The following is a 13738-nucleotide window of genomic DNA, read 5'->3' on the forward strand; positions in this document are numbered from 1 at the left end:
TGTAAGGAATTTGACCGTCCTTCAATTTAAGTCTGAATTTGGCAGTAAGGAGTTCATGAGCTGAGTCACAGTCAGCTCCTGGTCTTGGTTTTGCTGACTGTATAGAGCTTCTCCATCTTTGGCTGCAAAGAATATAATCAATCTGATTTTGGTATTAACTATCTGGTGACGTTCATGTGGAGTCATCTCCTGTGCTATAGACAGAGGGTGTTTACTATGACCAGTCCATTCTCTTGGAAAAACTGCTAGCCTTTGCCTTATGTCATTTTGTACTCCAAGGCCAAGCCTGCCTGTTACTCCAGGTATCTCTTGACTTCCTACTTTTGCATTCCAGTCCCTTATGATGAAAAGGACATCTTTTTTTGGTGTTGGTTCTAGAAGGTCTTATAGGTCATCACAGAATGGTTCAACTTCAGCTTTTCCAGCATTACTGGTTGGGCCATAGACTTGGATTACAGTGATATTGAATGGTTTGCCTTGGAAATGAACAGAGATCATTCTGTCATTTTTGAGACTGCATCCAAGCACTGCATTTCAGACTCTTTTGTTGACTATGAGGGCTACTCCAATTCTTCTAAGGGATTCTTGCCCACATTAGTAGATATAATGGTCATCTGAAATAAATTCACCCATTCCGTTACATTTTAGTTCACTGATTTCTAAATGTCAGTGGTCACTCTTGCCATGCCTGTTTGACCACTTCCAATTTACCTTGATTCATAGACCTAACATTCCCGGTTCCTATGCAATATTGTTCTTTACAGCATCGGACTTTACTTCCATCATCAGTCACATCTACTCCTGGACATTGTGTTTGCTTTGGCTCCACCTCTTCATTCTTTCTGGAGTTATTTCTCCACTCTTCTCCAGTAGCATATTGGGCACCTACTGACCTGGGGAGTTCCTGTTTCAGGATCCTATCATTTTGCCTTTTCGTGCTGTTAATGGGGTTCTCAAGCCAGGAATACTGAAGTGGTTTGCCATTCCCTTCTCCAGTGGACACTTAGGAAACACTGGCAAATGTTCTTGGCTGTGGTTGTTCTTGTTACTGATTGTTGTTCAGTCACTAAGTCGTCTGTGACTCTTTGCAGCCCCATGGACTGCAGCATGCCAGGCTTTCCTGTTCTTCACTATTTCCCAGAGTTTGCTCAAACCCACGTCCACTGTATCAGTGATGCCATCCAACCATCTCATCCTCTGTCACTCCCTTCACCTCCTACCCTCAGGGTCTTTTCCCATTACTGATACTAATTATTAATACACCTTAACAATTCAAGTTGACTCCTAAGGTTAAGAGGAAAGAGCACCCCTGGTTTTCACCTGCTATTGTGTAAGCAGAACATTCTCGAAATTCAATTCATACACTCATAAACTCTCCACTAACAGTACAGGTTTTCCCAGCTAAGAAAATACACAGCATATTGCAGCTTCAGAATTCTAGTTGAACATAGCTTGTGCTTAGTCTCTCAGTCATGTTCAACTCTTTGCAACCCCATGGACTGTAGCTTGCCAGACTCCTCTGTCCATGGGGATTCTCCAGGCAAAAATACTGGAGTGGGTTGCCAAGCTCTCCTTCAGGGGATCTTCCCAACCCAGGGATTAAACCCAGGTCTCCCTCATTGCAGGCAGATTCTTTACCATCTGAGCCATCAAGGAAGCCCACGAATACTGGAGTGGGTGGCCTGTCCCTTCTCCAGGGAATCTTCCCAACCCAGGCATTGAACCTGGGTCTCCTGCACTGCAGGCAGATTCCTTACCAGATGAGCTACCAGGGAAGCCCGCTGAACATAGTTTATGTACCCTCAACTTCAGCAAAATATTCATCTATATCCTTAACACTGGCAACATCTTTTATGATAACTAACTACACAAAGTTGCCTTTGTTAATGATCTTCTAGCTTCTATTATGCTCATTTTGGCAGTGTACTTTAATCTTCTCAGTTTCATTCAAAATTCTGAAACAGAAACAGCTAATAGCAAGTGTTGGTGAGTAAGTAGGAAAACTGGAACCCTCATACACCGCTGGGGAGAATGTAAAATGCTGCAATCACTGGAAAATAGTCTGGCGATTTCTTAAGGCTAAACATAGTTACCAAATGACCCAGAGCTTTGCCACCAAGGTATTAAAAAAAAACCCAAGGGAAATAAAAACATAGGTCCACAGAAAAACTTGTACATGAACATTCTTAGCAGCGTTATTCATGATAGCTATAATATGGAAACAACCTGAACAGAATAAAATACGGTCTATCCATATAATGGAATATTACTCAGCAAAAGGAGAGAAATACTGACACATGCTATGATAAGAATGAACCTTTAAAACTTTGCTAAGTGGAAGAAGCTGGTCACAAAGGACCACACATTGAACTCATATGAAATATGCAGAAAAGACAAATCAATAGAGATAGAAAATGGATAAGTGGTTGCCAGGGATTGGGGTGTAATGAGGAGTTAGGGGGTAATGGCTAAGAGATGTAGAGTTTCTTCTGAAATTGTGAAAATATTTTAAAATTGATGGTGTTGACAGTTGTATAACTGTAAATACACTAAAGCCACGGAACTGTATGCTCTAACTGAGTGAACTGTATGTTATGTGAATTGTACCTCAAGCTGTTTTTCTTTTTAATAAAGAATAAATTTTTTATTTTACAGCAGAAAATAAGAAAGGATAGGAATTAAGCTGGCACATCAATTAACAGAATGAACAACAGAATATGTTCAAGGTTTTTTTAGAAAGTAAAAAGATGGGCATGTAAATCAATGCTAACCTTCAAGGAAGCCATTTGGTAATAGACATCAAGAATCTTTATATATAGGGAGACAGAGACATAGAGAAAGAAAATATTTGCTTCTAGAGTAAATATAAGGGCATTTCTGATGAACACAGCTTGAGAAAGTTTCAAAGGCAACAGAAATTGAGGCTATGCTCAGGGACTGGTGTGTGTACAAGAGAGAAAACCCTCAAACACAGTTAAGGAAGGGCTCTAAGACTTCAAGGTGAAAAATTACAATTCCCAACATCCGTGAACTGGTTTTATCAGATTCACCTAAGGACCTAGGCAAAAAGACACATTCCAGAGTCTCACTCTTGAAATTCCAGATTCTCTCCACTGCAAAAGTAAAGGGGAAGAGTAGGAGTCTTTGTTTATGAACCTCTCCAGAGGATGCTGAAGTCAGCTAGGCGTGGCCAACGGGACATATTTTATCGTGGTAATAACACTCTTTTGGAGAATCATTCTAGAAGCAATATGAAGGACTGATTATACTGAAGCCAGGAACTGCCTTTCGGAAGCACTGGGCAAAGACTGGGCTTTCCTGGTGGCTCAGATGGTAAAGAATTCACCTGCAATGAGGGAAACCTGAGTTTAATCCCTGGGTCGGGAAGATCCCCTGGAGAAGAGAATGGCAACCCACTCCAGTATTCTTTCCTGGAGAATCTCATGGACAGAGGAGCATGGCGGGCTACAGTCCATGAGGTTGCGAAGAATTGGACATAACTGAGCAACTAAGCACAGGCAATGATTAGAGCACTTAACTCGTATTCCAACTCCATGATATTAATAACTATTCATGGCTGATGCACACTGAAGATTACTTGTAAATTCCAGTAATATGAAATGTCCAGAATAGGCAACTCTATAGAGTTAGAAATATCCCCTGGAGATGGGGTTGTCAGGTGAACAGGAGTGACTGCCGATGGATATAGAGCTTCTTTCTGCAGTGCTGAAAATGTTTTCAATTTAAATTGTGTTGATGGCTGCAAACCTTTGCATATATGCTCAGAAATTAACTATAATGGGTATATTTTATGGCATATGAATTACATCTACTAAATCTGTTAAATAATTTAATTTAAAAATTTTTAATTGTTTTAAATTTGTAATTTTTTATCTTTAAAAATTAAATAATTGCATCAATTTCCCCAAAAATAATAATGATTATTATTATTCATGGGAATTTCTTGGCAATCTAGTGGCAGGACTCTGAACTTTCACCGTCAAGGGCAGTTGGTTCAGTATCCCTGGTCAGGGAACTAAGATGCAGAAAGCTGTGCACTGTGGCCAAAAAGAAAGAAAAACAGACCATTAGTGCCCAAAGTCACCTTTTAAAAAGAGACATCTTTTATTAACAAACAAAAACTTAGCAAGAATCTTTATACCCTTCTTCAAAATACGCATCTTACCAGCTTCTCTAATACATTTGTGGTATGAATGTCTTAGAATTCTGAAAAGGCTGGTGGTGGTTACTTCAGGTGGTCTTCCTTGCCAGATTACTCTCATGCTCACTTGATTTTCCAGCTTCCCTCAGCCACGTGATAACAAGCAAATTCATCCCATGCACTCACCAGGAATATTTGAAACAACCTTTGTATGCAAATATTTGAAACAAGCTTTGTATGTTCCTATGAGGAACATCTGAAGACTGAGCGATTGATACGAATGACTCATCAAATAATACGCAGCATCCACGTTTTCTGACTGTGGATAACATAGCTCTGAGCACAATCCCTCCAGCCCGCTTTCTCAACAGAAGCATCTGTTCTCGAGAGAACTGGCAAGAGTACAAGTACAGCCTGTGGCCCGGGCACACCTATAGACAGAAAGCTATCTGGCCCATATATCGCAAGGTCCTCACTGAAACAACAATCGCAGTAACTAAATAGGAGATTTGCAGGCAGGTCTTCTGGGGCCCTTGAAGCCGCTCTTAACAGAGGGCTCCAGGTGGTAACTGACTCGATGATCACAAATCCAGGTTAGGGTAAAATATTAGGTAATGTTAACAGGCGTAATCTCAAGTACTAAGCTGTTCCCTCAATAAATTCAAGTGCTTTAAAATGTTTTAACTAGGAAAAAAAAGTATATAAATTGCATAGAGGAAATCATTCCAGGGCACAGGTTTCATAATTTAACATGATGTGTATAACACAAGAGAAGACAGTGTGACTACCCATTCACTCTGCATGAAACGCTCTACTCCTGAAATAAGCACGGCCTTTTATTCCAACAGACTGGACCATGGCCCTGTCCCAGGGCTAAGAAGCCAGATGACATTGGCTCCAAATAATTCCCTCTGTATCCAGTTCAGTCCCCCTGCGAACACATAATATGGGTCTCACCTACTGTTCATGTTCAAATTCTCATTCCTCAGCCTTGCTCCCTTGTTCATAAAGTTAAATATGAAACAGGAATGGTCAAAAATAAGCATATGATTAACAAAATAGTATGCCCAGACAGATGACACGATGAGGCAGTTATTGCCTTCACAAAAACTCTGTAATTAATATACTGTTCTAATTTCAACTTCCTCCATCCTAATAAAGCTATTATAGGAAGCCAGTGGGACTTCGCTGATTCAGTTGGTAAAGAATCCATGTGCAATACAGGAGACCCCAGTTTGATTCCTGGGTTGGGAAGATCCGATGCAGAAGGGATAGGTTACCCACTCCAGTATTCTTGGCCTTCCCTCGTGGCTCAGACAGTAAAGAATCTGCCTGCAATGCAAGAGACCTGGGTTTGATCCCTGGGTTGGGAAGGTCCCCTGGAGAAGGGAAAGGCTACCCACTCCAGTATTCTGGCCTGGAGAATCCCTTGGGTATATAGCCCATGGGGTCGCAAAGAGTTGGACACGACCGAGTGACTTTCACTTCACTTCACTTCACTTCACTTCATAGGAAGCCAGCATTCACCACTGGCCTGGTATTCAGAGATAGCTTGTACAAGTCAGGACATTTCTTAAAGTGTTTTTTCAGTACAAAGTGGTGGGAAAATACTGGATGTGAGGCAAGTTCTTTATCTTGATCTTAACAACTGGGACCCACAGACAGATTCAATTGAGCAAATTAATCAACAGCCAGGGATAAGCAACTACAAAGCTATAGTGAAGGGTACTCACTATAAAAAATTCAAATAATAATTTTTAAACAGAAAAAAATTTATTAAAGGCCTATTCTGTGCCAGCATTGTTTTAGGAAATGAAGACCAGACTGGATATTATTGCTTCCCTAGTGGCTCCAGTGTTCTTGCCTGGAGAATCCCAGGGACGGGGGAGCCTGGTGGGCTGCCGTCTATGGGGTCGCACAGTTGGACACGACTGAAGTGACTTAGCAGCAGCAGCAGTGGCTCAGACGGTAAAGAACCTGCCTGCAATGCAAGAGACCCAGGTTCAATCCCTAGGTTGGGAAGATCTCCTGGAGAAGGGAATGGCTACTCACTCTAGTATTCCTGCCTAGAGAATTTCATGGACAGAGGAGCCTGGTGGGCTACAGTCCATGGGGTTGCAAAGAGTCAGACACAACTGTTTTAGGAAATGAAGACCAGACTGGATATTATTAAAAGATCCAGCAGAGAAGGAAAAAATATAAGTAACATTTATTTACCATTGTGCCAAAATACAGCTAACCTGTTTAGAGAACACAGCAGCCCTCAAATATTAATTCAGTCAACTCACATCAGGAAAATTACCCCAAATAGTCTGGGTTCTCTGACGTATACGAATTTCTCTAATAGTTGAATAGCTGGGTTTTGATGTCTGCATGTCTTTGACTTTCCAGGCAATGCCAAAAGGTTTTCCTAAGTGGTCATACCAGTTTCTATTTCTACCAGCCAGGTGTGACTGTTCTATTGCCCAATAGCTTCGGGACTTAGTATTGCCAACTTCCAGTTAGGTACATGGTTGCCAACTTTAGGTTCAGTGACATAGCACTCTGGCTATAATTTGCATTTCCTTGATTATTTTTCTTGATTATATTTTCCTTGATTATATTCCTTGTTCAGTTGAGCACCTTCTCATATGTTTATTAGACATCTGGATTTCTTTTCAGAAGTGCCTGCTCAAGACTTACCCTTATTCTGTTAGTGCAGGTAACATCTTAAAAAAAAAAAAACCCTCTTTAGACTGAGGTCATGAATTTAATTCTCAGTGTCAACTTCTAAAAGTTGTGTTGTTTGGCCTTTTATCTGCCATGCCTCCTGGGTCATAAATCAAATGTTTGACTGTGTGAGAGACTGTTTCTGGACTCCTTGGGGTGTCCAGTCACTCTACCCTGGTGCCAGGATCACACTGTCTTAATTATTTAACTCTTCTTGATCTCTGGAATGCAAGTTTTTCCAACTTCTTTTTCTTTTTCGAGGGTATCTTGCTTTATTCCAGGTCTTGGCAAAAAATTTATTAGCTTGTTTAGTTTTTGCTTTTCAGTTTGCTAGGATTACATTAAATCCATAAGTCAGTTTCCAAAAAATTGATTCTTTACAATATTAAATCTTCTAGTCCTCAAACCAGTCTCTCCATTTATTTAGAGTTTACTTAGTCACTAAGTAAAGTTTTGGATTTTTTTATGTAGCAGTTGTGTAAAGATTTTGTTAGAATTAAAATATGCCTCCTATAGTTTATAACTGTTGAAAAACCACAAACCTGAAAAAGAGATGATTTTTTAAATGATGTATAAAAAGATACAATTGTTCAATGAGATTTCTAAGGTTTGGGAAAACTATGTATATATATATATAAGGATCAACTTCCTTAAATTTTTTTTTTCATATTTTTTGTTTTTTATTTTGTATTTTTTTATTTTGTTTTTTTAATTCTTTTCAACTTTCTTAACATTTTTAAATGAAACAAAGTTAATCAAAGTACAATTACTGCTCCATAATTTAGTTTTAATTCTAGAACTATTGCTTTGTGGTTATTTCACACCTTACTTCAGTGGGTTAAACATACTTGAGAAAACTTCAGTGTTACATAAACAAGTGTCCTAAATGGCGATTGGCCGCTAGTGCTTGTTTATCAAGTTATGAAGCACTTGAAATCCAGAAAACTTTCAATTCACCAACTTCAAGAGAAAAAGGATGAAAGAGAAGATGAATAAATGATGAGTAAGAGGCTGAATCTTATACATACCACTGCCTGGGACTGAGAACCTAGACACCTTGCTCCCACCACTCTCATATCATTCGCAAAACTCATGTCTCCTTTTTTTTCACTTGTAAACCCCTGTTGTCACTACTGCACAGTAAGAATTAAACGTAAACAGATGCCTCAGAAAGGACACTTGAAAAGTCAGTCAAACACAAAGCAATAATTAGTCAAAGGATTATAGCTATTCCCCTATCAGAAAAACATTATAACAAGTTTGCCTATAATGATGGCTTGTGGCGAGACTGAAAATAACCCCCAAGAAAATAACCTCCAAGCAAAACCTTCAAGCAATGCCAACAAAATGGAGAGACGTGCATACAAAAGTAAGAATTGTGAAGGAGAAGGAGGAAAATTCCAGTTCTCACTTTAATGTCTTATGTTAACTGCATTCACTCCTTTATTCCCACAGAGACTAAACACAAGTAAAAGACACTTTTGAACTGCATTCTATATGCTGCTGCTGCTAAGTCACTTCAGTCGTGTCCGACTCTCTGCAACCCCACAGACGGCAGCCCACCGGGCTCCCCCGTCCCTGGGATTCTCCAGGCAAGAACACTGGAGTGGGTTGCCATTTCCTTCTCCAATGCATGAAAGTGAAAAGTGAAAGTGAAGTTGCTCAGTCATGTCTGACTCCTAGCGACCCCATGGACTGCAGCCTACCAGGCTTCTCCTTCCATGGGATTCTCCAGGCAAGAGTACTGGAGTGGGTTGCCATTGCCTTCTCTGCATTCTATATGAGGGGGCTAAAAAAATATTCAAAGCTTCTAGGAATTTACAACACATATAGGAAGCAAGAAATAAGCAAAAATAGTTGCTCCACGATATTGTGTGTGCTCAGTCGTGTCTGACTCTCTGTGACGCCATGAACTGTAGCCCACCAGGCTCCTCTGTTCATAGGATTTCCTAGGCAAGAATACTGGAGCGCATTGCCATTTTTTTTCTCCAGGGGATTGTCCCGACCCAGGGAATCAAACTCGAGTCTCCTGCATCTCTGCATTGGCAGGCAGATTCTTTACCACTGTGCCACCTGGGAAGTCTGATACTACTACACCCCATTAATAATTAAGAAACTAGTTTAATAATTTCATAAAGAAACTAAGGCTTACAGAATTTAACTAATGGGCTGAAGATCACACCCAGTCAATTGAGCTGAGCTCTGAATATAGGTTCCTTTGCCCCACAGGGCCTATGCTGTTAAATTGGTCACTGCATCAAACCCTCACACAGGGTAGTAAAATCAAATAAAAATATGATTTTTTTTTTAAGTATAGTGTCTCATCTACCTTTTTTTTTTTTTTGCCAGGCCACTTGGCCTGCAGGATCCTCCTTTCCTGACCAAGGATGGAACCCACGCCCCTTGCAATGGAAGAGCAGAGCTTTAACCACTGGACTGCCAGGGAAGTCCCAAAAGAATACCATTCTTTCAACTGTGTTAAAAGGATAGCTGTCCCACGAGCTGGTCCAAAGTGTTCCACACTTAAAAGCAAACTATTGTAGCCTTTTCTTTAATCACAGGAGAAAAAAATAAATCGTGAGCTTGACTTTCTCAATTTCAAGTTTCTCTCAGAAATATTTCTTAAATCTTTGAAAAATAGTCCGTTATAAAAATCAATGAGTAAGTAGCAGGCCAAGCTGGGGAAAATTCAGCTGATTATGCTTAGCTCAACGTTTTCTTTAATGGATTATGTGCTTAACAGATGTCATTTCATTATTTTAAGTTCAATGATTAATTGAATATATTAATTCAGTAACAGTTAACTCATTTACCTGGAAGTGGTTTTAAGATTAAGGTATTCTTCAGAAGAATAGTGCTTCTGTGAGAGCTATCATAAAAGCACTAAAAGAAATCAGATACAGCTACCATAAGCAGTATCTTTTGGCTGAAACTATAGAAACAAAGAGATAATACATTGTATGATAATTTACTGCCACCTGGGAGCACCCAGCCCCATGGGACTAAGCCTACAGTGGCTGTTGTTATCAGGCAAAGCCACACATGCAAGCCATAAACATAATTTTAAATCTTCCAGTGGCCACATTTGTTTAAAGTACAAACAGGCCAAATTAATTGCAATAATGTATTTTATTTATTAACATGGGATTGGCAACATGTTATCACTTCGACATGCAATCAGTATTTTAGAAACTGAAATATTTCTTTTTTTTTACACTAAATCTCAAAATCTAGCCTATAAGTCACACACACGGCACTAGCCACCGGACCAGACAGCACAGGTCTGAGAGACAGGAAGAGACTGTGGCTGCAATCAGAGAGCCAGAGTGCAGCCTGTGGGTAGAAAAGTGGGGATTCGGCTCCAGTGCTCCAATGCTGAGATAAATGAGAGGCTGTTGGCAGGTTCACCTTCCAGCAATCTCTGTTTGGAGCTATTAAAGCACTGCACATTATTGTTTTATAATGTGCAATAATGAGTGTTTTATAATTTTATAATGTGTTTTCACCACATTTTTAACTTGTCTTGCTATGACTGTAACTTGGGAGGATCTATACAGTCTCTCTCCTCCCCCTCCATTTCTTCAACCCCAATTCTTTCGAATATTTCAAAGTTATCCAAAAAGAACCTACTTGCAGCTGCTGTCCATAACCTGAACATTTAAAATCTACTCAGGTCTGGGCAAGGGGAAGCCTGAAGCCACCAAAGGACTTTGGAAAGGGAGTGGGAAGAATGTTTCAGTAATGTATCAAGCGTCACAGAAAGGGCAAATAAACTGCTTTGCTGTTGCAGATAAAACCAGAAAGGCTACTGCTCAAGATGCTCCACTTAAGTCCTGAACTAGGCTTACAATTTAGAGAATAAAAATGAGCCAGGCCAGACACCCCTTAAGCAGTAATTCATGTAAACAGCATAAGGCCACAGAGGGAGAGGAAGAGGTTGAGAATGACCAACATAATAAAGTCAGAAAAGCTCCCCTCTCACCTTCCTGTCCCTACCCAATCCCCAGAACTCCAGTAGGACCATTCTACAAAGAGGTGGCCATAGCACTTCCTTAACTCACAACTCTTTTTAGCCACCAGACCAATACTGCTAATCTACTACAGCACCTATGACAAATTTAAACACTAACCAATAAATTCTGCTTGTGAAAATCATACAAACGGCTGGACAGGGTGGGTCTGCCACTCTCCAGGACTGAAGTCGGTAGGGAAAGACTGTATTTTGCTGGGCATAGGTCAAAGTACATCAGTATCCTATTTTAGAACAAACTTTGGCTAAACAAATCCAACATTGGAATGACAGGGTGTTTATCATTTGTACCAAACGAAATTATGCAGTTACCATGTGTTCACCAGCTTAACATGTAAGCTTACTAAGGAAACCAAAATTACAATACAGTATTTCTCAACTCCTGAAACAATTCCACTTATTACTCAGAAACCTATTTCATTAGGTTACCTATGATAAATTTAAACAGCAATCAATAAATTCTACCTGTGAAAAACAGAATGATCCCAATTTCCTCATTCCTTTAGTTCAGAGGATTTCATGATGCCCCCTTCAAATAATGGGGAAAAACTACTGAAAATGGCAAATCATCAGTGAAATCATTAGGTAACTATCTACATTTTTAAAAGAGAAAAATAATAAGTAAACAAACCCCCGAAAAAAACTAGATATGAAAACCACATATCATGATGACAAGTTTGTAAAAACATTTTCTATGCACACACAAAAGATCTGAAGTAACCAAAATACTAGTAGAAACTATCTCCAGTAATTGAACTTAAGGTTATTTTTTACTTTTTATATACTATTTCTCTATTTTCTACAATGATCATGTCTTACTAGAAAAAAAAAAAAATTCAGACAGATGGAGGTTGAGGCAGTGCCAACCAATTTAGGATTACACTAGATTGCTACACTATCCCTTGTACCACTGTAATATCTTAAAAAGTACTGAGGGCCTTGAAGACCTGAGCTTCGCCTTATTTGCAGCCTTATCTAGAATACATACTCGATGGACACATTATCACGAGGTGGGGCACACTGCAAAACATTAGGAAAAAATGGCTTATTCAGAAAAGCAAACAGCAGTTTACCGCCCTTGCAAAACAAAGAACAGAGCCAAGAATGGGTGCTCAAGAAATAAATATGAGTTACAAAGTGGAAAAAAAAAGTCTTGGTTCAAAATTTTTAAATGTGCATCTACTACGAAACTGTTCACTTTATGTCAATTTCACTTCATGTAAAAACACAGAGGTTACTTTGTAAACATATCAGATTGAATCAAAGCTGCTTTAAGGATAGCTTTGCCCCAGCCCAGCTTTTTTCTTAATTTTGCTTTTTCAATTCTACAGCATCATGTAAGCACGGCTCCTCAACGTGGAAGCTGCTACAGTGCCGTGGGAGGAGTGTGTGGGAGGGTACCCGGGGCACGCCGCGTATCTTCCTGCCCTCAAAGAGCTTCCAGCAAAAGGTGGAAAAAGAAACGAAGGAGTGGGTCTGACCCGCAGGCCGCAAACCGTCACGAGCAATTCTGTTTTTAACGAAGATTGCTTTTGAGTTTCAAGACCGTTTGGAGACGATGAGCCAGGCCAGATTTGAACAGGCGCAGACGGCACATGGCCCGGGTGGGTGGGACGGCTCAGGCGCCGAACCCTCGGGTTCAGACCCATAACTGGCTCATGCTTAGACGTAGGCAGACACTGACTCAAAATGGACCGAAACCCACCAATCCGCCAGGAAAGGCTAGGCAGGCACGCCCGCCCGCCCGCGATTCCAGAGCGCTGCATTCGCTCTATTTGGTGGAGGGCCTGACACGAGGCCGCAGGTTCAAAAGTGCTTAAGGAAAGCAGACGGTCAGCTGGAATCACCAACCGGCTCCCCAAAGGCCTCGGGCTCGACCCCGAGCGCACGTGGACCTCGGCCCGCGCCCTGCCCACCGCGGACACCGTCCTCCACGACCGACCCACGCCGGCCACCCCTACGCCGTCCGAGCGGGGCCTCGCCGGGTCCCGGGGACACCAGCGATCCACGGCAGGACGGCGGCGCAGCCTCCCGAGACAAAGCAGGGTGCCCGATCCACGGAGCCCGCCGCCCCCGCGCCCGCCGGCCGAGACGGCCCGCCGCACCCCGAGCGCCCGGCCAACCGCCGCCGCAGGAGCGCGCAGGGCGCCCAACTGCCGTCCCGGCCCAACCAACGCGGGCAGGGGAGGAGAGGTGCGCGCGGCCGGCCGAGCGTGCGAGCCGCTCGGGGGTCGCAGGGGGGAGGCCGCGCGCGGGGAAGGCAGGGCGAAGAGGCGCCGCAGCCATGGCCGATCGCAGAGCCAGGAGGGCTCCGAGAGCAGATCTCGCCCCTTTCCCCTTGGAAGGTGCAGATGGTTTGACCCCCCACCCCGAGTGAGGTGCCTCGTCCCAGCCCCGGCTGGACTGTACCATCGGGCGGTGCCGCCGGGATTTCTCCCCCCACCACCATCAAGTCCCCCCCCACCCGGGTCCGCGGTCGGTTGGCCCCGACCGGGCTCTGAGACGCGGAAAGAGCTTGGCGCCATTTTGGGTGGGACTAAGCAAAGACGAAACACCCTCCCAGTCGATGGGTTACTCTGGACGCTGGCTTATCCGGTTCCCCTAATCCTTTAGGTACTTACACGACGTTGGGTGAGGGGAGCTGGGAGATCAGCGGGTCCCCGATCCTCTCTCCCTAGGGGTGATGGAAATCAAACCCCCCCCGCCACCTCCAGGTGGTTCTTCCCGCCGCAGAGTGGGAGCAGTATAAAAGGCGGGGCCTCATTAGCATAACCTGCCTGGCAACCTGATCTCGGCCTTATGTGATTGGTTGAATTCTGTAAACTCCGTGCCTCGTC

At 42.4% G+C, this 13738-nt stretch overlaps 1 protein-coding gene across 2 annotated transcripts in view; it reads right to left on the reverse strand.

Annotated features, from left to right (window-relative positions):
• The window catches only part of PRDM10 (PR/SET domain 10), a 95640-nt gene extending 81985 nt beyond the window's left edge, over nucleotides 1-13655 (reverse strand). For both annotated transcript variants that reach the window (XM_042237978.1, XM_004019550.5), the window contains exon 1: nucleotides 13523-13655. The gene's annotated coding sequence lies outside the window, so the exon portion shown is untranslated. The remainder of the gene's footprint in view (nucleotides 1-13522) is intronic.
• Nucleotides 13656-13738: the final 83 nt, after the last annotated feature.

Source organism: Ovis aries, chromosome 21, assembly GCF_016772045.2.
Source record: "Ovis aries strain OAR_USU_Benz2616 breed Rambouillet chromosome 21, ARS-UI_Ramb_v3.0, whole genome shotgun sequence".
Lineage (NCBI taxonomy): Eukaryota > Metazoa > Chordata > Mammalia > Artiodactyla > Bovidae > Ovis > Ovis aries.